At 45.1% G+C, this 27,866-nt stretch overlaps 1 long non-coding RNA gene across 2 annotated transcripts in view; it reads right to left on the reverse strand.

Annotated features, from left to right (window-relative positions):
- Window positions 1-11,436: 11,436 nt before the first annotated feature.
- LOC144781266 (uncharacterized) overlaps window positions 11,437-27,866 on the reverse strand; it is a 249,229-nt gene continuing 232,799 nt past the window's right edge. The window contains exons 3-4 of one of the 2 annotated variants that reach the window (XR_013600927.1): window positions 12,630-13,014; window positions 11,437-11,873 (exon numbers count right to left, since the gene is read on the reverse strand). This is a non-coding gene — a long non-coding RNA (uncharacterized LOC144781266). The remainder of the gene's footprint in view (window positions 11,874-12,629; window positions 13,015-27,866) is intronic. The other variant, XR_013600926.1, reaches the window with a different exon arrangement.

The following is a 27,866-nucleotide window of genomic DNA, read 5'->3' on the forward strand; positions in this document are numbered from 1 at the left end:
AAAAGTTAGAGCTGTTGGCATTGTAAATGACAACATTTTTATTTATTTATTTTGAAAACAGATAAATAAATGGCATTGTCATTTACAATGCCAATAGCTTAATCACTCGCAAATACGAGACCTACTGCATTTGCACCCACACACACACACACACAGCCACACACACCCACACACACACAGAGCCACACACACACAGACACACAGAGCCACACACACACACACACACACAGAGATACACACACACACAGAGCCACACACACACACACAGCCACACACACACACACGCAGAGCCACACAGACACACAGGGACACACACACAGAGCCACACACACACACAGACACAAACACACACACACACAGCCCCATACACAGAGCCACACACACAGAGCCACACACAGAGCCACACTCAGAGCCACACTCAGAGCCACACAGAGCCACACACACACACACAGAGCCACACACACACACACAGAGCCACACACACATACAAAGAGCCCCAGGGCATAATTCCAAGAGCCAATGTAGTTTAAAATTACTTGTGAAGAAGCATCCGGGGCACCGTGGAGGCGCTGACAGCTTACTGCTACCATGAGCCCGGGGGTCCATCACTGGGTGCTGAGGTAAACACCCTGCGTCACGAGGCCGCCAGAGACCACAATATTTTGTTTTGTACAAAAAACATAAACGCGATCTTGCAGAGATGAAAATCCTAGCTTCAGAAAGCACCTAAAAAAGGGAACTATAATAAAAAGGGCAGCTTTCAAGACCTCGCAGATCCAGGGCTCACACCACTCTTGGCAGTACACTGCCCAGAATATGACCTGCGTCAGTAATAGAGGGGTCACATCTGAAAAAAAACAAATGTACTATTGGGTGGAAAGGAAAGGACTGCTGGGCACGTACGAAGAGACCACAGCATATCAATTGTGGGGAACACGGTACTCCCATTATGTTCACACTTTCTACCTTCTGTGTCTAAGTACATGTATTTTATTAGTGATTTACTTGTGTATTTATAGGGCGCAACGGATACCTAGGAGGGTGTCCTGGTGATAGCAACAGCCATGTTATACTGCACGGAACCCCTCCTAACAGTAAGTTCAAGTGCATAAAGACAAGCCTTGAAAGATTTCCTAAACAATTCTGTGTTGGCGGTCCTATGACTGGCGCCTCTGTAACTACAACCTTGAAAACGGGATGCACAGTCTCTCGCACAAGAAAGGCCAGAGCTAAAAATACACGAAAACAATTCATGTGCAACACCAAGCCAGGAATCCGGCACATGTTCTGCCGACACTGGGAGAAAACGCAGCACAAACGGGGGCATAGAGGGCAGATTCTATGCGCAAAACATGGATTTTAATCGTTTAGTCGTTTCATCCCACCACTGCCCCTCAAAGCATCAAAGTTGGTCTGCAGCCGGAGCGAGGAAGCCCCTTAGCTGAGCCCTTGAGCCGAGAGCGGCTCCCAGCATGGGCACAGAGCCAGCTTACTACTTTTTCAAATCTCTTTTTTCTGTTTTTGATGCACGCTTCTCCTTGGCAGGGGAGCGAGGAGGGGGGGAGGGGCTGGGATGTAAATCCACACTCGCTGCGAGTCACTTGGTCTTAGACATCAAAGGGTAGGGTGGTCAGAGGCAGGAAATGGATATTAAGGGGACAGAAAGAGTTTGGAGTGACGTTCTAGAAACACAATGGCAGACTGTGCAGTTCAGCTGTAGTGTAGATCCTATATTACCAATAGGCTCTGCGCATTGGAATAACATAAACGATAGTTTAGACGTAGGACTGAGGTCGACTAGGTCTCTATTGAATATGTTAGACTTAATTATGAATGCCAGCTAGCTCAGAGGTCACTAGACACGTTCTCGAGTAAACAAGGTGTTAACTTTCCTGAATAGACAAGAAGGGATTAGTTTCTCACAACCGCATAAACATGATAACTTTGCTCCCTCCAGAATAAGGAGTATATCTCCAGAGTTGCGGAAACAATAGATAGCTATTTTACTCAGTCAATCGTGCATGCTTAGTTTCACCAGAAGTGCAGAGAAACAGAGAGACGGGCGTTTTCAATAAAAGAGGTTATTTATTGAACAGTCTTCTTTCTCATGCAAGAGAAGTGCATTGCTACAATTGCATTACTTGTCGTAAAGTAAAGTGCGTACAGTAAAAAGAGTATTACAAAGTAATACTGTAAAAGCATGGTATGGTTTCAAAGCCATACGGTGTTTAAAATAGATAAAATATATACATTCATAAAATCATGACTAAACGTGCTTAACTGGTGCTTCTAAGATACGCCTACCCCGGTGTACCTAACCTAAGCCTAGTACGTGGGAAGGAGTAAGTGAGCTACAGTTTTAAGTTAAGATATTTTTGCCAAGAATCTGAATCAGGAATTCTCTACGGGTCTAATCAGCTCCGTACCTTGGTTATAGAATGAAGGAGGTCTTGTATCTCTCTCTCAGGACTCGATCTCCCAGCGAGGGTGACAGGGAAACACTGGAGCTGGATTTCTCCACAGGAGAAAAGACAGCGTCTCTCTCAGTGCATCAATGGGAGGGTCGGCTTCCTTCGGCACTCGCTACAGCAGGGCGTCGGGCAAGTAGATAGCCGATCTCCTCCAAACCACCGTGTGTTTTGCTAGGGCAGATGCTGGTACATTTATACCTGGAAGGTGCAGAGTTTGACGTAAGGGTGGACATAAGACGTCACTAAGAACTCGCAGTTCTTTCAGGACTCCGGGAGTACTAGGACAAATCAATACAGAAGCAGGGGGAATTCCCGGGCTGCTGGAGGCTTGGTTTGTTTAAGAACACGTTGTGCTTTCTAGGAGTCTATGGGGGCAGCCTTGCCGTATTTGGACTGCATTGGCTATGACTTATTATGGGTATGATTCTTATGCCTTTATAAGGATATGATTTGGTATAACCACATAAGGGCATAAATCGGGAATATTTAAATAGGGTCCTAGATTCGTTTACAACACAGCAAACCATTGGCGAGACCAGCTCGCTGAGGCTGGTCTGTGTCCCTGCGGGCAGGCTTTAACCTATTATTTGAGAGGGTGCTGACCACAGCAAGCAGCACTGCAGGGGTGAGAGGCACGTAGCTTGCCATTTCTTCGAGGGGCAGGGACATTGTAGCCGCTCACTGCATGTAATATAGGGAATAGCGTTACTGAAAGGCAGTTGCACCCCCTTGCCCCGCCCCTTTAACAGTGACCTTCCCCCAGCTCCCTGCCATGGATGCTTTAAGACCTGCATTTAAACAAAAGAGCAGTGCTCTTATTTAATAAGTAAGTCACTCAGTTGCAGCATGCAGCTGCCGCCCTTCACACACAGAGCTTGTCACTCTTGCAGCCATTTCACACAGACATGCACACTGATTCTGATCTTTAGGCATACAACTTGCACATTCCTACAGTCGATTGTAAGCACCATTGCACATCCGTTTCCACAGCCCTTTACCCAAAGTCAAGACGACAGGTAGAGCCATGTACAAACGGGGGTGCGCACTCGTACAGCCTTTTGCACACACTTGTTTAGCCCTTTAAGTACACATATTAACATTTCTTAAGCCCATTACACACACACACTTATAGTAATCTATTAATTAACCCTTTACTCACTTCTACATTTTTTCACACACCTTAGTCCTGAATCGCGTACCTCAAGCCATTTGCTCACACTCATGCACATCTATGCAACCACCTCCTCGTAGGTATATGCACACGAGCTTTACTTATAAACAGTGGCAACTGTACACTGGCATACCTACCACCCTCCCTTTGCCCACCTTTCTCGTTTTTGCTTGCAGCTTTTCTCCCCTACATTACTTACGCTTCTGTAAAACCCCAGTTCTTGCACCCCACACCCTTCCTCCCGATGTCCCATCTCCCACACTCCACACACTCATCAATCATGTACTATACACATCCGCCATCCATGCCCCTCCTACGCACATCCTTCATCCCTGCCTAGGCATTCCATCACACAGCAGGGAGCAGCACTAGACCTCTTGGGTGGTGCAGGACCCCTCTGCAAACCCCTGAGCACAGGAATTATGAACCCCTCTGCACTGCCCCCAACTACAGCAGTGACAGACAATTTATAGTCTCTCACATAACACAGTGTTGCCTCAGGGTTCCTAACAGCAACAAAAAGGCTGTGCCAGAGTCCTCTGCACAGGATGAGCTTGTGGACAGAATGTATCTCCTAGTATGGCACGTATAGACCCCAAGTTAAAGGGCTCACTGCTTCCCATAAACACCCCACTGACACACAATGGAGGCACAAGCCACTAATCAGCTCTGTGACAGTAAATTGATATTTGTGCACAACACCCTCTGATAACCGTGTTCCCCACAATTTATATGCTGTGGTCTCTTCGTACGTGCCCAGCAGTCCTTTCACGAACATACACACAAGCACCACACTGGTCGCTGTGCAGGTTACATGCAGTGCCACCTGCCTGCAGCACTCACCCTTTACGTTACAAGCTTACAACAGTTCGCCACCTTGTACTGTGTGTACAGATCACACACGACTCCGTGGTCACAGGGTGACGAGTCCTAAAGCAGCAAAGAAAATGGGGTCCTGATGGTGGACAAACTGGTGACTTAATCTGTAAGTTTGAGAAGGGTACAGAAATAAGAAAGTAAACGGAACTGAAAGTGGAATCATGCTGGAGAAGAGAACAGAAAAAATGACTTGCTGCAGCACAGACTGAGCTACAGTGGGACACACAGTACGAATACGGATACAGGTATCTGGTCGATAGTACATGTAGAGCCATGTTGGACAAGCCGTGCTCAGTGGCGTAACGTTACGTAAAATGGGGTGCCCCCGTCAGATTGTGAAGTCTCCCACATTTCACAGACCCCATGCCCCGCCCGCTGAAGGCCAGTGATTATCCCACTGATAACATGGCGTTGTGTTTGTGTAATTCAGTGAAGTGTTCGCGTGCCCTCTCTGCCATTAACGGAGGGTTCACGCTAATCTGATATTTGCCTGACGTTTTGTTTGTTTAGGCAGAGTTAGCGTCGTTGTTGTTCTCGAGGGGGCAGTTCAGGTCCCCGAGGAGGATGTAGTCCGTGGAGGCGAGTGTGTGGGAGCTGGCAAGGTCGGCGATGGAGTCGCTGAACTGAGCCCGGGGTACGGGGGTCTGTAGATGAGTGTTCCTCTGAGGGTGGTGTTGGGGTCGGTGTGGATCCAGAAGTGTAGGTGTTTGGCAATTTTGAGGGTGTCCTCTGCGTGGGTGGTGACCTTGAGGGTGGACTTGTGGACGATGGCAATTCCTCCTCCGGTTCCGTTGGCGCGATCCCTGCGGGTGATCTTGTAGCCGCCCGGGATGGCTATAGCTATGTCGGGCGCCGAGGAGTCGTTCCATCAGGAAGACAACGTCTGGGGCGGAGGTGTCGAGCAGATCCCAGAGCTCGATGGCGTGTTTGCATGCGGAGCGGGTGTTGAGGAGTATGCAGCGGAGGTGGTTGGGTCCAGTCCTTGAAGGTTTGGTGGTTCGGTCGCAGGTGAAGTTGCAGGTGCGGCAGGAAAAGGGCCCGTGGGTCCGTTTCGGGGTGGCCTGGAAGCAGATGTGGTTTGGGCCGGCGTTGAGTGCGTGGAGGCTGCTGGCGTCATAGTGGAGTCTGGTGTCGTGGCATTCGCGGTATGGGCAGTGGTCGCGTGCAGTAAACATGTAGATTAAGACCATGATAGTTATTTCCGAAATCAGAGGCAAAAGCAGTGAATATAGGTGATGCATGCTTCGGGGTGTGTGGAGACCCCACATTAAGGCGTAAGGTAGTGGAAAATGATGATCAGTACCGATACGCTGAAGCTGCTTAATGTATCGATATGCAGTATATGTATGTGTGTGAAGACCGCACACTAATAAGTTTGACCAGTACTGATAAAAGTTTGCAATAGCTCAGTACGTGTTTCCTCTAAAATAATTTCATTCCATGTTTGGGGCATGGTTGTAGATTGATACTACGACTGAAGGGTCAATCAAAAAAAGAGGACTCACATGAGGAGTTTGTACTACTACAGTGTCACCTCACAAGCTGGTATGAGTGACATAAGCTGAGTGAGGGTAATTATGAAGATTTTAATTCCAAAACATAGATCTATTTGGGAGCTAGCGGCCATGTTTTAACACAGCTCTTTCTCGATTGACAGTCTTCTAGAATGGTGTATCCAACTCTGGTGCTGTGACGAGGTGTCTGGCCCTGAAAAATTTGCCAAACATTTTGAGGCAAAGAAACATGTTGGTATGTGAGATTGGTATGCATGGATAGCAACCAACACATTTTTAATTTGACTGTTCACACCTAGTGAATAATAAAGTAATTGCGATAGAGGTGTGCCTGCCAATTTTAATTACGTTTCGTCACACATGTAGAGTGTATCTATTTATCACTCTACTGCACTTACACAGTTTAATTTTTTTCTTCATTTGGACACTTCTTTTTCTTTTTGGGACAGAATGACCACCGATGATGAGGGTTGATCTGGTGAGTACCTACCAGTAACCCCATTGGTGGTTGGCCCGTGAGGGGTCATTTTGTCCCACCGCACTTTTTTCACCAGTAGTTGGTGGTTGTGGTTTAGTCTAAAGTTTGTTGGTGCACTGAATATATTGAGGAATGTATAAAGTATAATTCGGTCACCTTTTGTCTTCCAGAGGACTGTCAGTGGGAAAAGGGCCCTTTTTTAATGATAGGCAAAAGAGTGTTGCAAATCACCATATAATATAAAAAGAAAAAGAATAAGGGGTTTTGCTGCAGATATAACCTTAAGTGATATTCACACTTCGCAGAGTAGAAAACCAAAGCGACTGATACACTCCATTTTAGTATAATTTACCTTAGAGAACGGGTTTTCATGTGTTTATGATCTCTCAAGATGAGCCAAGATTGAAAGACAAAACAGTGACCCATGATGTAACCCGAGACATAGATACCTATCTGGTGGCTGCAATTCAAATTGTGAAACCAGATAGCCTGCAGTCAAGTCCGACTTCGCTGCTTGTCCAAATTGTGTGATACTAGGCAAATATTGTATTTTATAGAGCCTCCTTTTTCTTTATTACCAAATATGAGTACACTTTTAAATACTTCAATTCAGGATGGGCGCTCTTCAGTCACCTTTTATGTTAGATTTAATAAACTTAAAGAATCTAGGCCACGTGTATGATATAGAGGAATACTGGCTTGCCTCTTAGTACACTAATGTCAATATGGTTTGCTAGAACCCGATTTCCACACATTATCGTCTGCGGGCAACATAGCTTTATTAGTAAAACTCCATGTCATTGCAAATGTTGCGGCCATTTCAATGACAAATGTGCTGCCTGCAAATGACAGTGTGTGCTACCACCCCATATTTTAACGATGTATTCGCGATAGTGTGCTCCAAAATAAATCATCAACTACATACCACACACATACCAGTCTCCTGATGAATGAACAAGGCTCCTTTACTGTACATTTTCGTTTTGAAGTACTTGGATTTTTCGCAACCCTTATGAATTCAGTGATGTAACTTTGATGGCAGCCCCCCTCCCTCTGATAAATGTTTTGGCACCACTGCTCACAATCACTCAAGAAGGATTAGCATTTTGTTATGATCTCTCATACATACACAAAACAGACATGCCAGTGATGAAAGGCACTCAATCCAATCACAAGTCAAGCTACCTCGTCCAACTCTCACTCCAGGTATTCTGTTAACATGTATGGTCCCCCAGTCCTTTAGCCGATTGTTAACAGTAAGAATCTTCAGGATGCCAAGATGTAGGTTCCAAGTTATATCTTTATTTGTAATTGAGTTACAGGAAGCTTAAAGTAAAGCCATGAAGGTAATAGGCATAAAGTACGCCCCACCACGAGCTGTTTCCTTGAGCTCAGCCAGGAGTCAACTGTCACATATCAGTCACACCACATTCCGTGACATCAATGAACATTCTAAGTGTTCCAAGGCTGAACAAGAAAGGAAGACATGGTGTAAAGAAGGAAGAGAAGGGAAGACCTTATTACACCAATCCACACATCATTTACCAACAGCAGAAGCCACTACTCATTCTAATTCATTCTGAAGTAAAACCAATAGACAGTATGCAGAGGCAGCATGAGACCACATGGTGGGGCCCAGGTGCCACAAAGCAACATCCATGTAGACGCCTGAAGCAGTGGGGTGTAAAACAACGCTCATCTGCTTGAGCCCACTGAATTATCTCCCAACAAAAAATTGCATTTCCTCGGTCTAACCAGTGGTGCTGGAACAATTTTTACTCTGGGGTGCTGCCATCATTATTACATCGCCAAAGTCACAGGATTGTGAACATTTCAAGCGTAACATAAAGAAGAGTAGCATGAGAGTAGTAAGGATGTGGTATGTAGCTGATACTACATTTTGGAGCACACAATCAGAAATATATTACTAAAGCATGGCGTGGTAGCGTATTGTCATTTACAGACAGAACATTTTCATTGAATTGTTCACTAAATTTGCACAGATATACAGTTTCACTGATTAAAGTATTTAGCCCACAAATGACAGTCTGTGGAAATCAGGTTTCATTGAATATTCGTCATTTGCATATCACCAAGTAAAGTTTCTTGATTTCTTTCAAAACTACTAAAAAGTTTTATTTCAGAATTACAAAAAGGTGTTCCAATTGAAGTTTCATAACTGCTGATATATCTTTAAATCATTGTGCAGTCCATTTACAGGTTGCATTGTGTTGTGTTCGAAAAACAATTAAAGCCCTACCATTCCTTTCACACTCCTTGTACTTCAATAAGATTGTCAGATATGTCATTTTTATAAAATCCTCTCAGTTGTTATTCTTACGGTGAAAAGTAAACACCAATGTCCATGTCAAAAGAATAAGCAGCAATTTATCAGAATACATAGCATGACTGTGACCTTTGTCTGTTAATGCAGAGCAAATGTGACAAGATAAATAAAAAATGTAAAGACATATTTATTGCTCATTCACTTTCTGAACTCGAGCGCAATTACTTTTGGGGATGCTGCAGAATCCGCTGCACCTCTACACCCAGCACCTATGAGTGTGAGATGAGTCATTGACTTTCTGGTAGTGCCACCTAAGGAGAGTTCATTACATTCCGAAAAGTAAAATGAAGGATACAGTATATGGAGTTTCGTTTCAAGAGAAGATAATACTTTTATCACTGAACTACACATTGTTACCCTTCCTTTGCAACACTGAGTTGCCTCTCCAATTACCTTTTACCATTCCCCGTGCAACATTGGCAGATTGGGACTATATTATAGTGGCGCTCCCAGATAGGTTAAGCCAGAAACTTTATGGGACACTAGACCATCGCAAAATGTCAAAGCACTTCTTCTTGAACCACCAACCTTTAAATAGGAATGCTTATGCCTCAATCCACCTCATGAAGTATAACCAGAATATTATACCTCTTACCTCCACACCTATGTGCCATCACACAAAGGTTATCTTTAAATCGAAACTGAACACCCTCCTCTTTCTAGGACATTTTAGCTAACCTCTCTTCCCCAGTTTTGACCTCTCAGGTTCAGTCTCCGCACTGATCAATGCCTTGTGATTTATTGTACTACCTCTATTTCATTAGACTCCATCTTGAACGTGACAGCAGTCGACATCCTTTTACTCAAATGTAATGATTGTTGCAACATATACTGCACTGTTTGCAGCTTTTTAAATGTATTGATATCTTCAGATAATGTAACTGTGTGCCCTCGTAATGTTCTGCTGTACCGTATGCAATGGTTCATTTCCAATTTGGTTAGCTCTCTAGCACCTTTTAGCAATGTCTGCTCTATATTTAAATACATAAATATACTGAACTTATTTTATTTTATAATTTCCTGTTAAGTCTGATACACTGTTGCGGTAGTATCCAACTCACTCAGAAGGCCATGTCATTATCTCCCCTCTAGGTCATGGAATGGTTGGAAATGGCCATCTTTTTAGGGCCTCAAGGGCCTTGTTTATAAGCAGGCAAATCTGGAACATCTCCCGAAAAGTGGCTGCTCTCCCATTCACCGTATTTAGAGTGCATTGATGTTAATGGCAATCTAAATGTGGCGGGCAGGTTATCCGCCACTTTTTCACTTTTTGGCATCTGGCCTTCTTTTTCAATCTTTAAATAAGGCTGCATGATGAGCGGATATGTACCTCTGCCCTGAGTGCTCGACTGCATATAAAGTGATATCCTACTGTTATCTTGCACCCTGGCCTTATGCTAATTGTGTGTGTGCACAGAGGCATGGGCCTGTACTTATGTTATTAGTATTTTTATAACACACTAATCACAAGTGACAGCATCTACATGCCCTGAAGCAGGTGTTTGGGGCTAGACCTGAAGGGCTTACTCAAAACACAAACGGGCACATGCATCATCGGTACATTTTGCGATTCCTTATTTGCGAAATTTAGGGAATCGCAAATAAGGAATCGCAAAATGAAATGCATCATTTTTTCGCAAATTTTATGCGATTCGGTAAAAATCGCAATTTTTACCGAATCGCATAAAAATGCGTTATTCTTATTTGCGAATTCGCAAATTGCGAAAATGCACACATGATGCATCTCAATTCAATTACTGCCAGGAAGCTAGGGAAGCAATCAAATGCACCTGATTCTGCATTTGAACTACAGGAGAGACTTCTGGCAGTTGGAGCTGTGCCTGTTGGTAGTGGAGGAGCCTGTTTTAACCTCTAAAGCAATGGATTCTGAAAATGTTTCTCAAGAGCAGCATGCAAGGAAAAGAAAAGTGAAATTTAGTGAACAGGAGTTAGAGATTCTTATAGAAGAGGTGACAGCGAGAAAGGATCAGTTGTTTGGCAAGCAGTCCCTTAAGGTGCCTGAATGGGTGAAAAGGAAACTTTGGCTGGCAATACAAGCCAAAGTTAATGCAGTAGGAGTAGCACACAGAGACATCACCAACCTGCAAAAAAGATGGTATGATCTGCGCAGTCGCGCAAAAGAAAGACTTGCGACCCGCATGAAGTCTGCCAGAAAGACCGGTGGAGGAACTCCCAAAGACAAGCCAACTACACCCCTTGAGGACCTTGTTGAAGGAACCCTTTCCATAGAAGCAGTGATTGGATTAATAGACATTGACACATCAGAGCTTCCAGGAACTTCACAAGGTAAAGATGCTTTCTGTGTTTTTTTTAATGTAATGTTTGTCTCTGCTGGCCACTTTAAACTACATCATAATTGATGTTGGTTTGTTTCACTATCTGCTTAAATGTTTAACCTATGGATGTGAGAGCAATATCACTTTTCCTAATAGCTGCAATGCACCATGGTACTTGTAGTTTGTTCTTGTCATTTGCAGAACACATTTGTAAATTGAGTGTATTTAAAAAACAACATTATATATAGTAATAGGCAACAAAAGTAGGCTGTAAACATGTTTTGAATATACAAATGTAGTACTTTATTTAATGCAACATAAAGTACATTTCACACATAGTAACCACATTTCTGCACTCTTTTAACCATAGATGCAGACCTGGACACAGGTTTCATAGACTTTGCTGAGTCTTTTACTGAGGATTTGCTGAATTCTGTTGAAAATCATTCTGAAGCATCCTCACCAACAGTCCAGAGAAGTAATCCACGTCACAGAGTACGTCAACTACCAGAGTCAGACAGCGATGTACCACAAAATGATACTGTTCAAGTCCAAGTTACTCCACAAAACCCTGCACCCCCTCAAAGACAGCTTGGCAGACGTCATAGATTGCAGCAATTTTTTAGGCGCAGAACACGTCATGGGCAGCGCAGATCAAATAATGATGATGACACCAGTGCCAGTGTGGTGAATTGAAGCTTTTAAAAATTCAGCGTCTGCAAGGAAAATACATTAGGATCATTAAAAACAAAATAAGTAATATGAGTGATGATTTCAGTGCCATCAGTAGTAGTTTAACACAGTATTGGAAAATGCCCATGTGGTGTCCTCTCAAAAACTGGACCGAATAGCAGCTTCCATTGATTCCATGTGTGCAACAATGAAGACTCAATATTTATTTCAGTCTAAAAGGTCAAAACTGTCAAACATCTCTATGCAAACATGTAGTAGGGCAATGACTAGAATGTGCATGAGCACAGCACAGTTTGTCAAGAATGCAGTTGCCATGCAGAAGGGCCTGACAAAGTGCTGTGATGATGTTTCCAGGGGAATGTCCTCATTCATGACTTTAACAAATAACATGCAAGTTGTGAGAAATAGTGAAATGCCTGTGGAAGAGGAGGTCAGTTATGGTGGGGCCGATATAGCAGAGCAAGGGAGTAGTAGTCAAGTAGTGGAACGCCGCAGCAATAGGAAAGGTTCCAAAGGAACCAGCATGACCAAGGGCACTGACAATGTCACAAGTAAAGCCTTAGGGGTGAGAGGTAGAAGGAAATAGCATGTTTCAGAAAGTGACATGATACATTTGTCATCATAAGATTTATGCTTTGCAAAAGTTTATTACAACACAATACATGTAAATTTACTTTATCAAAGAGCCATTATGATGTCTAACTTTTTTAACATTCATTGAACATTTACATTAATAAACAGAGCATGTCAATTAAATATAAGTTTTGTAAGTGTCATACCTGTATTAAAAGTAATGTTGTGTGATCTCTGCCCTCCTTCTCCTACCCTCTGCAGCGTCTGGTCCAAGTATTCTGGCTTGGGGTTGTTGGGGTTGGTTGTCATTGTTTTGCAAGACATCCTCAAAATCCAATTCAAGTCCTCTCTTAGTTGCTACGTTGTGCAGCATGGCACATGTTGCAACTATCTTACAGCAAACTTCAGGGCGATATTGTAAGGCACCTCCTGTTTTATGTAGTATGCGAAATCTAGATTTCATAACTCCAAACGTTCTTTCAATGACATTGCGAGTTGAAATATGGGCATGGTTGTACTGCTGCTCTTTGCGAGTAGTAGGAGTCAGATAAGGTGTGAGTATGAATGTTCTGACACCATAAGCACTATCACCTACAGTACATGAAAAGGTGGAATGACAATCTATTAGTGTTAATGGTAAGTATTATTTCACAAATTAAATTTATTTCCATAAAAAACACTTACCAAGCAAATACCCATCACCAAATTCTCCAGCCAGCAGTCTACCATGTCTAAAAATGTAGGAATCATGGGCACTTCCAGGGAAGCTAGCAACTAGATCAGTGATAATAGTTTTGGAGTAACATATAGCTTGAATGTTGAGAGAATGGTAAAATTTCCTATTGCGAAAAATGTACTCATTATCAGAAGGAGGACAAATAGGAATATGTGTGCCATCTATGCAGCCTATGACATGTGGGAAATGTGCCAAGTTGTAGAAGTCTAACTTGGTTTGAAGCAATTCCTGCGCAGTTGTAGGGAAAGTAATGTAATGCCTTATCCTTTGCAACATAGCATCTAGAAAATTATTTAAAAACCTAGACAGAGAACTCTGGGAGACCCCACCAGCAATGGCTATGACACCCTGGAAAGACCCCGAGGCAAGAAGGTGGAGCGAACAGAGTACCTGAACATGAGTAGGAATGGCTTGGGTCCTACGTGTCTGCTTCTGCAAAATTGGGTCCAAATCCGCAATCAACTCTAAAATAGAATCACCATTGAGCCTATACTTATCATATATCTCTGGCTCAGTCTGCCCTAATAATGTAATGCGTAATCTAAAAAATCTTTCACTAATCATCCTTCTCCTCCTAGCAGCAGCTCTCAACCTAATCCTACGGGCAACTACAATGACTGCAGCCATAGTGAATGAATGTAAGATGCATTGGTGTTCCCCTTATATGACTTTCAAATCACTTTCACCCGAAAAAAATACCACCACCTCAGACCTCTTCTAAAAATAAGAATCGCAATTTGCGATTTCTTAAAAAAACGCAAATTGCGATTTTTCATGCATGCACTTTTTTGCAATGAATATGCGATTCCTTATATTTTGCGAATAATTTTAGAAAACGCAAAAACTATTGCGATTCCTAAATTTGCGAATTGGACTTTAACATTCATGCATCCCAAAATTCAATTTTGCATTCGCAAACGGCCAATTTTCGCGAATCGCACCGTTTGCGAATGCAAAAACGAATGATGCATGTGCCCACATGTGTTCAGCTTTTTGCGAAAGTTAATAAGAAAGAAAGAGGCTCTGATGTGTTGTGTGAGGTAGTTCCAGGCTTTAGGAGCCAGATACAAGAAGGCAAGTCTCTCTGCTCTGCTTTTGTTAAGCTTAGGGTGTGTGTTAATGAGAGACCAGCAGAGTGGAGGTTTCTGGAAGGCAAGGGTAAGTGAATGTGGCTGCTTATTTCGGCAGAGCATGTTGTGGAGTGTTTTTAGATATGGGTGAGGAGTTTGAATTGTGTGTACTTGTGTATCATGAGCCAGTGAAGTTCTCCAAGGTGTGGTATGTTGTGGGCTCAACATTCGAGGTTGAGGACTAGTCTGGCTGCTGCATTTGGATGGTCTACAGTCTTCTTGTGAGCTGGTTGGTTATCCCTTCTTACAGTGTATTTTTATAGTCTAGACTGCTGGTGATGCAGGCTGGGGTGATTGTTTTCCTGTTGTCTGGTAGACCCTTGAAGATTTTCTTCAGCATCCTTAGGGTGTTGAAGCCGGATGAGACCACTGCGTTGACTTGGACAGTCATGTCTAGTTCGTTGTCTATTATATTCCAAGGTTTCTCTTTTGCAAGCAAGGTGTGGGTCTAAGGTTTGTGGGTCACCAGGTTTAGTTCCATGGTGAGGTGTCTTTTGAAAAGACCGCCACTGCGATTTGTCTGAGTTTAGTTTGAACTCAGTTTGAGGCAATTGGATTTCATCCAGGTGAACACTTCAGTCAAGCATGTGGTGAACTTGGTCTGGGTCCTAGTTTTTTTGTTTGAGAAGGAAAGTTTTAGTTGTGTTCGATGGCATAAGTGAGGTGGTTTATGTTGTGAGCTCATATGTCGACCGCCAGAGTAATCTTGTAGATGTTGAAGAGTGTCTGGCTGTGTGTGGAGCCCTGCGGGTCTCCGAAGATTAGGTCTCATGCTTCAGAGGAGCAGGAGGGCATGTTGATGGTTTGGTTTCTTCCAGTGAGGAAGGAGCAGATCCATTTGAGGGAGTGTCCCTGAATGCCTGCTTCGTGGAATCTTCAGATTAGAATGGGAGACTATGCTGAAGGTTGCTGATAGGTCTAGGAAGATGAGGGCTGCATTTTTCAACCTGTCGAGGGTCATCCTGATGTCATCCGTTGCTGTGTGGCGTCGAGAAGCTGGTCTTTGGCAATTGGTTAGAGAGGTGCTCATTGATGTTTTTTTCCAAGCATTGACAGGTAAGGGAATGAGACACATTGGTTGGTAATTGGTGAGTTAGGTCAGGTCAGCTGAGGGTTTCTTTAGGAGGGCATTGGCGGCTACATGTTTCCATGGTTTCAAAAAGTTGGTTAGATTTCTGGAGGCGCTAAAAATGGGTATGAAGGTCTCGCTGATAGGGATCACTCCTTTGCCAAAAGCATGGTGATGGCAGGGGTCCGCCAGGGTCTCGGAGTGAGTGGTCTTCATGATTGTTGTGGTTTCCTATGTGCTAATGGTGCTCCATGTGGTGATTGTGTTGTCTTCTATTTTTTATTGGGAGACTTCTGGGGGGTGTCTGGTTGCAGGGCAAAGGTGTTGTATAAAGTTGTGATCCTGCTGCAAAAGAAGTTTAAGAGGTTGTTACACAAAGCTTGTGATGGGCTACCTTTGCCGATGGCAGGTATGGGGAAGACCTTGACAATTGAGAAGATTTCTTTTCTGCTGCTGAAGCTCGTGTTTATTCATTTAACTAGGGCCTTCCTTATAGTTTCTCAGATTAGTTGTTTGTAACTTTTGTGGGGGGCTATGAAAGCATCTTTTTACATGTCCTCTTTCCTGGTTCTCAGTTTCTGCTCCACTTGTTTGTAAGTGTCGTTCAGTCATTCTGAGGTTTTCCATGTACCATCTTGCTTTTTTGTTCAAGCCATGTGGTCTTGTTTCATGTGGGCCAGGGTGTCGGCACTGTTGGTGAGCCACTTGTTGAAGATTTCGATTTTGAGTGGCAAGAGGTCCGTGTGTGCCGGTTTGCTTTTGTGCAGGGCGGTCATCCAATCTGCTTCAGTTAGGTTGTTCCAGTATCGACATCCTGGGCCCACTGTGGGGGTTCTTCTGTCTTGATTAATGCTGATTGTTAATCTGACTATGGTGTGGTCTGTCCAGGCGACAGGTCTCGGTGTGTTGATCATAATGATGTTGAAGGAAGTGAAGACACGTTCTATGATATGTCAGACAGTGTGGTGGGCTTTGTGACACGTTAGACTGGTTCCAAGTTTCAGAGATTATCCTTAATGGCAACTGAGTTGGAGTCGGTCTTGTCTTCTAGATGGAAATCTAGATGGTCTACTAGGAGAATAAAAGCACTGTAGTAGTGGACTAGGGGGGGTGAAGAAATCCGTAATGTTGCTTGCAAAGTTTGTTTGGAGGCCAGGAAGGTGGTAGACCAGGATGAAGATTTCTGTGATTTGTAATTTACAGTTGAGGTAGTCCATTTGACTTGTTCCAGTTTCAGCGGAGGCAGTGCAGATGAAGATGTCTATTTAGATCATTGCAATTCATTCTCCATGCCTGTTTACGCGGTCTTGCCTGGTGATCATGTATCTGTCGTGGATGTCAGTACGGTGTCTAGCGTTGGTTTGGGTGCCTGGGAGCTGGTAGAGTAGGGTTCCACCCAGGATGAAGTTTGTTGTGATTTGTAATGTAAAGTTTAGGTGGTCCACGTGGTTTATACAATTGAAGGAAAACCCCATGGCAATTAAAGGTCTATAACAATTAGCAGACCATATGCACTAGCAACATGATGTAGTCAACTCAGTGTACACGGAAGTAATATTTGAAAGTTCAAAACACGTATCATAAAGACAAATTAATTTAAACATATTCTAATCATAATGTAAAGGGACACTAAATACAATAATACAGTTGAACAAAATACAAAGAGGTTTATACATACTTGGAAGATACAAACAACAAAAATATTTTGTTTAATGCAAATCTAGAAAGACATACACAATAACGATAAACATAAAGTGGCTGCTAGATGGATCTTCTACGCGCGTTTTGGCACACACTGCACCATTATCAGGAAAGCAACAACACTTCTCTGCAAGGGTCATAGGTCAGAATCCGTTTAGGGAAAACTTGGAATGGACCCACTTCACAAGGAGTGTGTGCCGGGGTCGTGTATGAGGAATACGGATGTGTATGCCTCGGTAGTAATCTTTTAGATATGGATGGACTGTAACACAAATAGACACAGTCTGATAGACGCTTGGAATACTCGTCCGATTCAAATCAGTCTGTTATCCTCCAAGTCCTCGGGATCAGCGTGATGCAAAAGATAAGCTACCTCCTGATCTATCCAAACCTTGAATGCTATGATAGCCAAAGGTTAAGGAAGGATCAGATGAGGGCAATAAAGCCCGCGGGGAAGGGAGGGAACGGCAGGGAAGGAGATCTGAAACGACAAAGAAAATAACGATGAGTAGTCCCTTCTCCTGTTCCCCTCTAGCACAACACAAAGAGTAATACCCCAGATTACTGGTTCCCTACTGACCTTTATCTACCTGGAAATAAAACGTAATGAATGGTATCAGTGGAAGATAACTCTCTTCACCCTCATCCAAGTTTGGGATGACTGAGAACCACGCTATCCACACCTGGAATACAGAACACACATCCTTACACACATTCCTGATAAAAGGGCTTGAGAATGCAAATGATTAGGTCGAACCCTGCACGTACCCCCTTATGAAAAAGTCTGCACTTCTAAAGGAGCATCACGGATGAACAGCATAGACGGAGGTAGACACAGAAAACCAAATAATCCTGCACGGGTTGCATCACCCAGTAAGGTTCACAAATAATCACAGTACCTCATTGTCCTTTGATGAACCAGCAAGTTGAGCAGGCACTAACCGGTATCCACCACAGTAACTTCGCAAATGCAGCAGAATCAACCAATAAATATACCCCAACCAGGGCAGCAAGACGCTGTGATCCTGTTGAGGATTGAACAATTACCAAGCCTGGTAATGCAGTGGCAATAAGTAGCGATTTCGTCCTCCGCACGAGCCGTGGGATAAGGCTCACCAACGGAGGGCAAACGTTGCAAAACAAAACGGAGCAAAGAAAAATACAGTATCGTCCCCCGCAAGAGCCAAGCTAGCTCATCCAACGGAGGGCAATGTAGGGTCAGATAACCCCTTATCTATCAGAAGTAATCGACCTCCGCAAGAGTCTCATCGACTCACCAACGGAGGGCAATGCAGGGCCAGACAAACTTTTAAGCAGTACAAGAATGTTCGTCCTCCGCATGAGTCAACCCGACTCGCCAACGGAGGGCAGACATGAAATTTACCGGCCGGACAGCCGTCCAAACGTAGCACAAGGTAAACAGCAGGAAACGTTTGACAAGAGACAGAGAACCGCCACAGCTCGTCTCATTCAAAGGTCTATGGTACGAAGAATATCCGACCCCATAAACAGGAAGTGAGTCGCTTATGTAAACTTCCTGTGCGTCCCCGCAAAGGACTCTGGGAGACGTAGTTTCACGGGGGTATCTGCACCAACACCTGTTCGCTGCAGCGGCGCTCTACGGGAACATAACAGTACATCCCCCTCCTCACAAAGAGCGCCGCAAAGGCCCAGGACGCAAGGGATACCGCTTATGGTACAAAGACACCAGACGGGGCGCATGAATTCCAGATGCGGGCTCCCACGTATTGTCCTCCGGACCGTAACCCTTCCAGGAGACCTGATAACGAAGGCCTCGACCCTGCCACCTCGAGTCCACAATGGCATCCACTTCGTACTCGAAACCATCCTGAACCGCCAAAGGTGGAGGGAGACGTCGCACGGAGGAAACAGACGGCTTCAACAAGGACACGTGGAACACCGGATGCACCTTCAGGTGTCTCGGGAGCTTCAGCCTCATCGCCACCGGATTGACACAACGCTCAATAGGGTAGGGGCCGATGTAGCGAGGGTTGAACACACTGTGTTTGCGAAATCTAATGTTCTGAGTTGACAACCACACCATATCTCCCACTTGATACAAAGGTCCTGGACGACGATGTTTGTCTGCCGTGCATTTATAGGCTGCCTTGGAAGCAACGAGATTGCCCTGAGCCTTCGCCAGGGTATCCTTGATATGCAAGACCCTCTTCGCCGCTTCCGGTACCTTATCCTCACGTACAGGATGGAGAAAAGGAAGGAAACGAGGATGGTGACCCTAGGTACAGTAAAAAGGAGACACATGCGTAGCGCTCTGTGTAGCGTTGTTATACGCCACCTCCGCCAGCCATAAGTAGTCCACCCAATTCTCCTTCCCCTGATCCACATAGCATCTCAAGAATTGCTTCAGGGTCTGATTGAGACGCTCCGTTTGTCCATCCGTCTGGGGGTGGAAGCTGGTGGACAGCGCTGTCTTAATGTGCAAAGAGGAACACCAGGACTTCCAGAACTGCGCGGTGAATTGGGAGCCTCTATCGTAGACGATGACAGCCGGCAACCCATGCAAACGAACCACATGGACCATTAGTAGATGAGCCACTTGCCCCGCCGTAGGGACTTGCGGGCAGGCGATGAAATGTCCCATCTTAGTCAGGTAGTCAATCACCACCATGATCGCCGTACACCCCTGATCTCTAGGGAGACCCACCACAAAATCCATCGATATACGCTCCCACGGAACTTGAGGTGTGGGCAAAGGCTGCAGAAGCCCCGCAGGGCGACGATGATCCGCCTTGACTGTCGCACAGACCACACACTTGGACACCCAGTCAGCAACATCAGCCCTCAATTACGGCCACCAACACCTCCGATTGAGGTATTCCACTGTCTTCTCCACCCCTAGATGACCCGCACTGGGGGAACAATGACACCACCTGTACACCTGCTTCCGAAGGGGAACCGTAGCAACCAAAAGCCGTCCCTTATTTACTGGAAAGCCATCCAGCATCTTCCATTCGACGTGACTACGCAGCCATGTCCTCCAATAAATGGTGTTGACCACCTTCCGAATCCCATCCAAAAAGGCATCAGGTTGTATGGTACACACACTCTGTACAGGAGTAATGATGGCCTTTTCCTCTCCCATCTCAGGAGCACGGGAAGAGGATTGGCGAGTCAAAGCATCAGCTTTCCTGTTGGCTGCCCCAGGCCTGTACGTGATAGTAAAATGGAACTCGGAAAAGAAGAGCATCCACCGGAGTTGTCTGGGCGTAAGATGCCTAGCTGCTGTCATGAACTGGAGGTTGCGATGATCAGTATATACAGTCACTAGATGCTTGGCCCCCATCAAGAAGTGCCTCCATTCAGTAAATGCCACCTTGATAGCCAGAAGCTCTTTTTCTGCGATACAATAATTGCTCTCCGCCCCATTCAGTTTTCGGGACATGTAGGCCACAGGATGCAGCTGCCCAGTTTGGTCATGTCTCTGAGATAGTACAGCTCCCAAGGCCACACTAGAGGCATCTGCCTCCACGATGAAAGGCTTGTCAGGATTCGGATGAGCAAGCACTGGAGCAGAAACGAACGCCTCCTTCAAGGTCACAAAAGCCTCCTGGGCTGCAGAGTCCCAAACAAAAGGATGAGCTTTTCGTAGCAATCGAGTGATGGGAGCGACCACTCGAGAGAACTGATTAATGAAACGCCTGTAAAATTTGGCGAAGCCTATGAAGCATTGCACATCTTTCACGTTTCTAGGAACAGGCCACTCTTTGACCGCCTTGATCTTCCTTTCGGCCATTTCCTGTCCATGGGGGCTGAGCATGACTCCCAGGAATTCAACCGTTGACACATGAAAGTCGCACTTGCTCAACTTGCAATACAGGCTGTGTTCCCGCAAAATGGTCAACACAGTTTGCACATGGTGTACATGGGCCTCCTCAGAATCAGAATAAATGAGAATGTCGTCTATGTAGACTATGAGGTAACGGTCCAGTATCTCCCGCAACACTTCATTCAAAAAGTATTGAAACGCCGCTGGGGCATTACAGAGTCCAAACGGCATGACTAAATACTCGAAGAGCCCATACCTGGTCTTAAAGGCGGTCTTCCATTCGTCCCCCTTTCTCATCCTCACCAAATGATAGGCACCCTTCAGATCTAACTTGGTATATATGGTGGCAGACTTAACCTGTTCCAATAACACACTGATCAAGGGAAGGGGATACCTGTTCTTTATCGTCACAGCATTCAAGGCCCTAAAGTCAACACACGCCTTCAGTTCTCCGTTGGCCTTTGGGATAAAAAAAAGCGGAGAAGCCGCAGGGGACATGGATGAGCGAATGAACCCAAGTTTCAACAGCTTGTCCAAGTACTCTTTCAAATGTACATTTTCGGGTTCGGTTAAAGCATACAAGCGTCCACAGGGAACCACCGCCCCAGGGACCAGATCTATCTGGCAATCATATTGCCTATGAAGAGGGAGAGTCTCAGCCTGTACATCATCGAAGACACATTCATACTCCCGGTATACCTCTGGTAACCTCACCTCTTTTTCAGCTGCTGTAGACACGTACTCAATACAGGTTAATGCCAAAGAAGGCCTTTCGTTCCTTTCGTACCATGTCTCCCTACAATACGAGGAATTCAGCGTAATGGTGCCAGCAACCCATTCTATGTCCGGATTATGTTTTTTCAGCCATGGAATACCCAGGATGACACCGTATTGCGGGGCATTGATTATGCTGAACTTGACCCTTTCACTATGACCCCCATACGTCATGTCCATATCACCTGTATGGTACCCAACAGGGCCTAAATCCAGCTGTCTCCCATCCACAGCATGTACAACTTCTCGAGTCTCTCTGGGAACCAACCCGATCCCGGCTCTCTGTGCTTCGGACGAATCCATGAACATGCCCGTAGCACCTGAGTCTATCATGGCATGCACAGGGATCCAGCTAGCCTGTACCAACAACATAACCTCAATGAACAGGTGCTGAGCCCCTACTAGATTCTTAAGCAAAGAAGGGATGTATTTCTGACTCCAAGGAACCCCTTCGTTCACCTCAGAGTCCTCTAAATTTCTGACGGTTTTTCGGCCGCTACAGAAATCCCATTGGAATTGCGGAATCTAGACATCTTAGGTTTCACAGGGCACTCCCGCACAAAATGCCCCTTCTTCCCACAGTACAAACACAGACCATGTTTACGCCTAAGTTCCTTCTCAGAAGTGGAGAGAGCTGCCCTAACTGCCCCGATATCCATGGGTTCGGCAGGATGTGCATTTTCCTTATCTGCCGGCTTCAAAGACCCGGATAAAGGGACTGTTCTTCCCTGTAGTTTAGGATCGCCTTTATGGTCCCGCATTCTATGATCCAATCGTAAGACTAAGTTGATAAGATCCTCGCAGGTGACTGGCTGGGGGTCTATCTGAGCTATTATGTCTTTCATATCCTCTCGCAATCCTTGATGAAATAGAGAGGCTTGTTTGGCATCAGGCCATTTTGTTTCGGTAACTAATCTCCTAAATGAATTCAGGTAGGTCAAAACATCTTGATTACCTTGTCTCAACTGTAGTAACTCCCTATCTGCGGCATAGGAATCCGCCCTACGGTCAAAAACCTTGAGGAACTCTTCTTTAAACGCTTCCCAATCATGTATGACTGGGTCATCTCTTTGGAGCAGGGGCACCGCCCATTGGGCGGCATCACCGGCCAAATAGGAGATGAGGAAAGCCACCATGGCCTGATTAGTGGGAAAGGACCGAGGTTTACAAGAAAAATGCAGCATAACCTGCGTGAGGAACACCTGTACCGAACCTGCGTCCCCCTTAAAACGTTCCGGATTAGCCAATGGAACAGTGGTAGGCATTTCCACTACCACTGGACTTGGTGGAGTGGTACTGGAGGCCCCTGCATTAAATGGGTTTCTCTGGAGCTCATCCATGCGGTTGCGGATATCCGTGGTCTCCTGTCTAGAGGAGATCAGTTCTGACTGCACTAACACAAGGGCAGCTAAAACATCGTCTAAAGTAGCCATCTTTAACAGCCGCTGAACAGGAGGACGTATAATCTTGGGTCGGATATTCTGTTATCCTCCAAGTCCTCGGGATCAGCGTGATGCAAAAGATAAGCCACCTCCTGATCTATCCAAACCTTGAATGCTATGATAGCCAAAGGTTAAGGAAGGATCAGATGAGGGCAATAAAGCCCGCGGGGAAGGGAGGGAACGGCAGGGAAGGAGATCTGAAACGACAAAGAAAATAACGATGAGTAGTCCCTTCTCCTGTTCCCCTCTAGCACAACACAAAGAGTAATACCCCAGATTACTGGTTCCCTCCTGACCTTTATCTACCTGGAAATAAAACGTAATGAATGGTGTCAGTGGAAGATAACTCTCTTCACCCTCATCCAAGTCTGGGATGACTGAGAACCACGCTATCCACACCTGGAATACAGAACACACATCCTTACACACATTCCTGATAAAAGGGCTTGAGAATGCAAATGATTAGGTCGAACCCTGCACGTACCCCCTTATGAAAGAGTCTGCACTTGTAAAGGAGCATCACGGATGAACAGCGTAGACGGAGGTAGACACAGAAAACCAAATAATCCTGCACGGGTTGCATCACCCAGTAAGGTTCACAAATAATCACAGTACCTCATTGTCCTTTGATGAACCAGCAAGTTGAGCAGGCACTAACCGGTATCCACCACGGTAAGTTCGCAAATGCAGCAGAATCAACCAATAAATATACCCCAACCTGGGCAGCAAGATGCTGTGATCCTGTCGAGGATTGAACAATTACCAAGCCTGGAAATGCAGTGGCAATAAGTAGCAATTTCGTCCTCCGCACGAGCCGTGGGATAAGGCTCACCAACGGAGGGCAAACGTTGCAAAACAAAACGGAGCAAAGAAAAATACAGATCTATCGTCCCCCGCAAGAGCCAAGCTAGCTCATCCAACGGAGGGCAATGTAGGGTCAGATAATCCCTTATCTATCAGAAGTAATCGTCCTCCGCATGAGTCTCATCGACTCGCCAACGGAGGGCAATGCAGGGCCAGACAAACTTTTAAGCAGTACAAGAATGTTCGTCCTCCCCATGAGTCAACCCGACTCGCCAACGGAGGGCAGACATGAAATTTACCGGCCGGACAGCCGTCCAAACGTAGCACAAGGTAAACAGCAGGAAACGTTTGACAAGAGACAGAGAACCGCCACAGCTCGTCTCATCCAAAGGTCTATGGTACGAAGAATATCCGACCCCATAAACAGGAGGTGAGTCGCTTATGTAAACTTCCTGTGCGTCCCCGCAAAGGACTCTGGGAGACGTAGTTTCACGGGGGTATCTGCACCAACACCTGTTCGCTGCAGCGGCGCTCTACGGGAACATAACACAGTCGTAACGGAAGCCTTATTAAGGACAGGGTCCAGAGGCTGATTTTTTATATATGGTAAGTTCTGTTTACATAGCAGGCATATCGATACACAATGCCCTGCAGAAGCCCAAAGTGTAGATTGAGCCTGTCTGTCTCCTAGGAGTTTCTGAATAGAGGAGCAGCTTCCAACTCCCTGGGCAGCAAAAACTTCCAGCTTCAGCGGAGGCAGTTCAGATGAAGGTGACTTTGTAGATGATGGTGATTCCCCCACCACGGTTGTCTACGTGGTCTTGCCTAGTGATCTTGTTTCTGGCCTGGATGGTGGTAGCGATGTCTGACATCGAGGCTGTGGTCAGCCATGTTTCTGCGAGAAAGAGTATGTTCCAGATCCCCGTGGCATGCTTGCTGACTAAATGGATGTTAAGGATCATGATATTCGTGTGTGAGGAGTGTGGTCTGTTGATTCATAGGTGTTTGAGTATGTGTGTGGATGATTGTTGAGGAATGTTGTTGGTTGGAGTTGCAGGAGCAGTGGTGCAGGTGAAGTGGAAAGGGAGCAGGTGAAAGCTCCTTCCGTGTTGTCTAGTGTGGTGCACCAGCAGAGGGTCGTGGTATATCCGGAGTTCAAGGCTTGAAGGAGAGTGGTGGAGTATATAGGGTTGGGAAGGGCCAGGGTTTCTGGTACTGTGCGAGGTCCAGATGCAGATGGACACAGACAGGCTTGGTTTTGGCACACCGTTGGCCTCTCACTTTTATCTGTCCTTGATAACTGCTTCAGGAAGGCAGATGACAGCCAGGTGTAAAGATCTCCCACTTCATTGTGCCTTTGATTTGATGATTCTGCTGGAGTCAGCTTCATTTCTATGTGACATGAAAGGATGGGTCTAAAAAGCAACCATAAATTGGAATTTGAAAGCAAACCAATAAAAATAGGTTTTGAAACCTTAGACAGTGAATCCACATCCTTTGTCTGAAAATTGTATTTAAAAATGAGAACCCATCCAACCCACTTTGTTCCAGTCCATGTTCTTCTTCACTAAGAGTGTGCCGCAGAATATTAGCAATGCTATGTGACCGGGGCTGGTGTCTTTATGACACGCAGTCTCCCAGAGGTGAGGAGACATCATCTGAAGTCTGTACTTTCTGCTGTAGAAGCTGATGGTCTATCTAGAGCCCAGAAGCTTGCCTGTCTACTGAGAGAGGGAAGGAGAGTGTCTGCCCTACAGGAGGAGAGATTCTTTAGGTGAAGTCCAGCATGTTTCTGCTGAGAACACCCAGTGGAAGCGGACTACTAAAAGGAAGTGAAGCAACCCAAGTTGTGAAGGGATTCCCTGGTCTCACATAATATTTCATGCTGTGAATTGCTCCACACATTTTAAATAGCAACTGCCAACGTGTCATTTGGTATTCTGCTGTGTGTGCCTGATAGACTAGTGCTGCCACTGTTGATGTCGGAGACAGAGATCTCTGGTTGTTGCAGGTACAGAAAACCTGTTCAGCCCGGATTCTGCAATTGCCAAAGACACCCACCTGCTGATGTAGGACCCAGAGACCACACCTGCTGTACCCAACAGCCTGTCTGCAGCAGGTTGTGGGAACCAGCTACGGCTGAAGATAACTACCACTATGTGAGCTGGCTGCACTGATTCCACCTAACGACAGATATCTGAGGCAGTAAAACAGGGTCCAAAATGTAAGTGGATACTGGAAGCACAGAAGGATTTTGCCATATGAACTTAAGACTTTTGCTGTGTGAACCTGAATTGGGAAACCTACATTGAAACTGGGTTGCACATCTAGGCAGTGGGGGTACTTTGGAGTAAACTATACCTGTGACTAATCAATGCCATTGGGATGCTATTGTGTCTCCGCCTAGACTACCTCCCAGAGAACCTTTTAACTACTTGTTCTTCATTACCCTTCGAGACGTGCGGAAAGGGTGTATGTAGCCCACTTTGCAGAAACATAGTAGGATGGACCCAAGGACATAAGTGGTAACTGACCTCATCAATCATATTTGAGATGCAGTAACCCATGCCTGATCTGTGGCCCCATTAATAGGTCTGACTTAAGCCCAAAATAAAACAATCTCTCCAATTGTCATCCCTTTCTCTGAGATTTACTGTTTAATAAATATCAGTACCGTGGAGATGCACACTTTCAGGGTCACATTTCAATGTTCACATGATTCATATACTCTTTCTTATGTTGTTATGTATCAAATGCATGGCCTGCTTGGATCTAAGAAGTCAGTTTCCAGCTCTGATTGCCACTGAGTGTTGTGTTATGTTATGTGAATTTGTAGAGCGCAGTTCGTTACCTGTGAGGGTATCATGGCATGGAGGAGGAGAAGCAAAAGATCATATATGAACAGCAAATGTCAAAATTATACTCAGTTTGTTGGAGTACATATCTCCTTTTTTAAACCATGGCACTTTCAATCATGTGCATGGTAGATAGCCTTCTTATCTTTTACGCTTTGCTTTCCATGTCAATATCAAAAGCAATGAAGACATGTTAAGATTGCTTTCAAATATACTTCATTGTTGAATACATATGAATGCACTTCATAATTATAAAAGAAAATGTTGTGAGATGGTTGATGCACTTTCTGCAGATATCAGAGTGGAAGTCAAAGGTCACAGCTTGTTCAAAATGGGGTTTCTGGTTGGCTAAGGTATGCACCTAAGTCAGGTAGAATCCACCACTCTAGTCAGGATAAGGGGATTACATGTCTAAAAGAACCCCATGTCACCTCTTTGTTAGTTTGGCACAAGCAGTCAGGCTTATCACACACAGAGGTAGTGTGTAAAGCATTTGCACATAACAAGCATAATACAGTGAAAACACTACAAAAGGACCCCACAACAGTTTTAGAAAAATGAACAAAACCTGGGCACATGTATTACATTAAACAGTTGATACAATATTTCAATTATGATACAGTCGACACCGGTGGTTTTCTAGGGATTGTTTATGTGAAGATATTCATGGGAAAAACAACGCCAGCCGACACGTGTTTCGTCAACAGGTCAGTGCCTTTGACTCTTCAGGGCTTAGGTTGCGTTGAAGAGGTATCGAAGGTCCGGTTATAATTCCAACCCTGATTGCGTGTATCGGGACAGCCGTGGTGTGGCTGTCGGGTTCTGAGTAGAAAACGGGGGGGTACGTCCGTCACAAATGCGGAGCCTGGGAGTGCAGGAACCAGCCGTTGCTTGTCCCGCCGAAGGAGTAAATCCGATTTACAGAGGCACACAGGATGGTTAGACAAGAAAATACCAACTTTCTAAAAGTGGTCTTTTTAAACACATAATATAAAAAATCATCTTTACTAAAATATGTACTGTTAAATCCTGAGTTTAGGCATACTAAACTCTATTTCTCCATCTTGTCTCAATGGAGAGTTAGGCTTGCAAAATGTTACAAGGCAACCCCTATGTTAGCCTGT

Source organism: Lissotriton helveticus, chromosome 9, assembly GCF_964261635.1.
Source record: "Lissotriton helveticus chromosome 9, aLisHel1.1, whole genome shotgun sequence".
Lineage (NCBI taxonomy): Eukaryota > Metazoa > Chordata > Amphibia > Caudata > Salamandridae > Lissotriton > Lissotriton helveticus.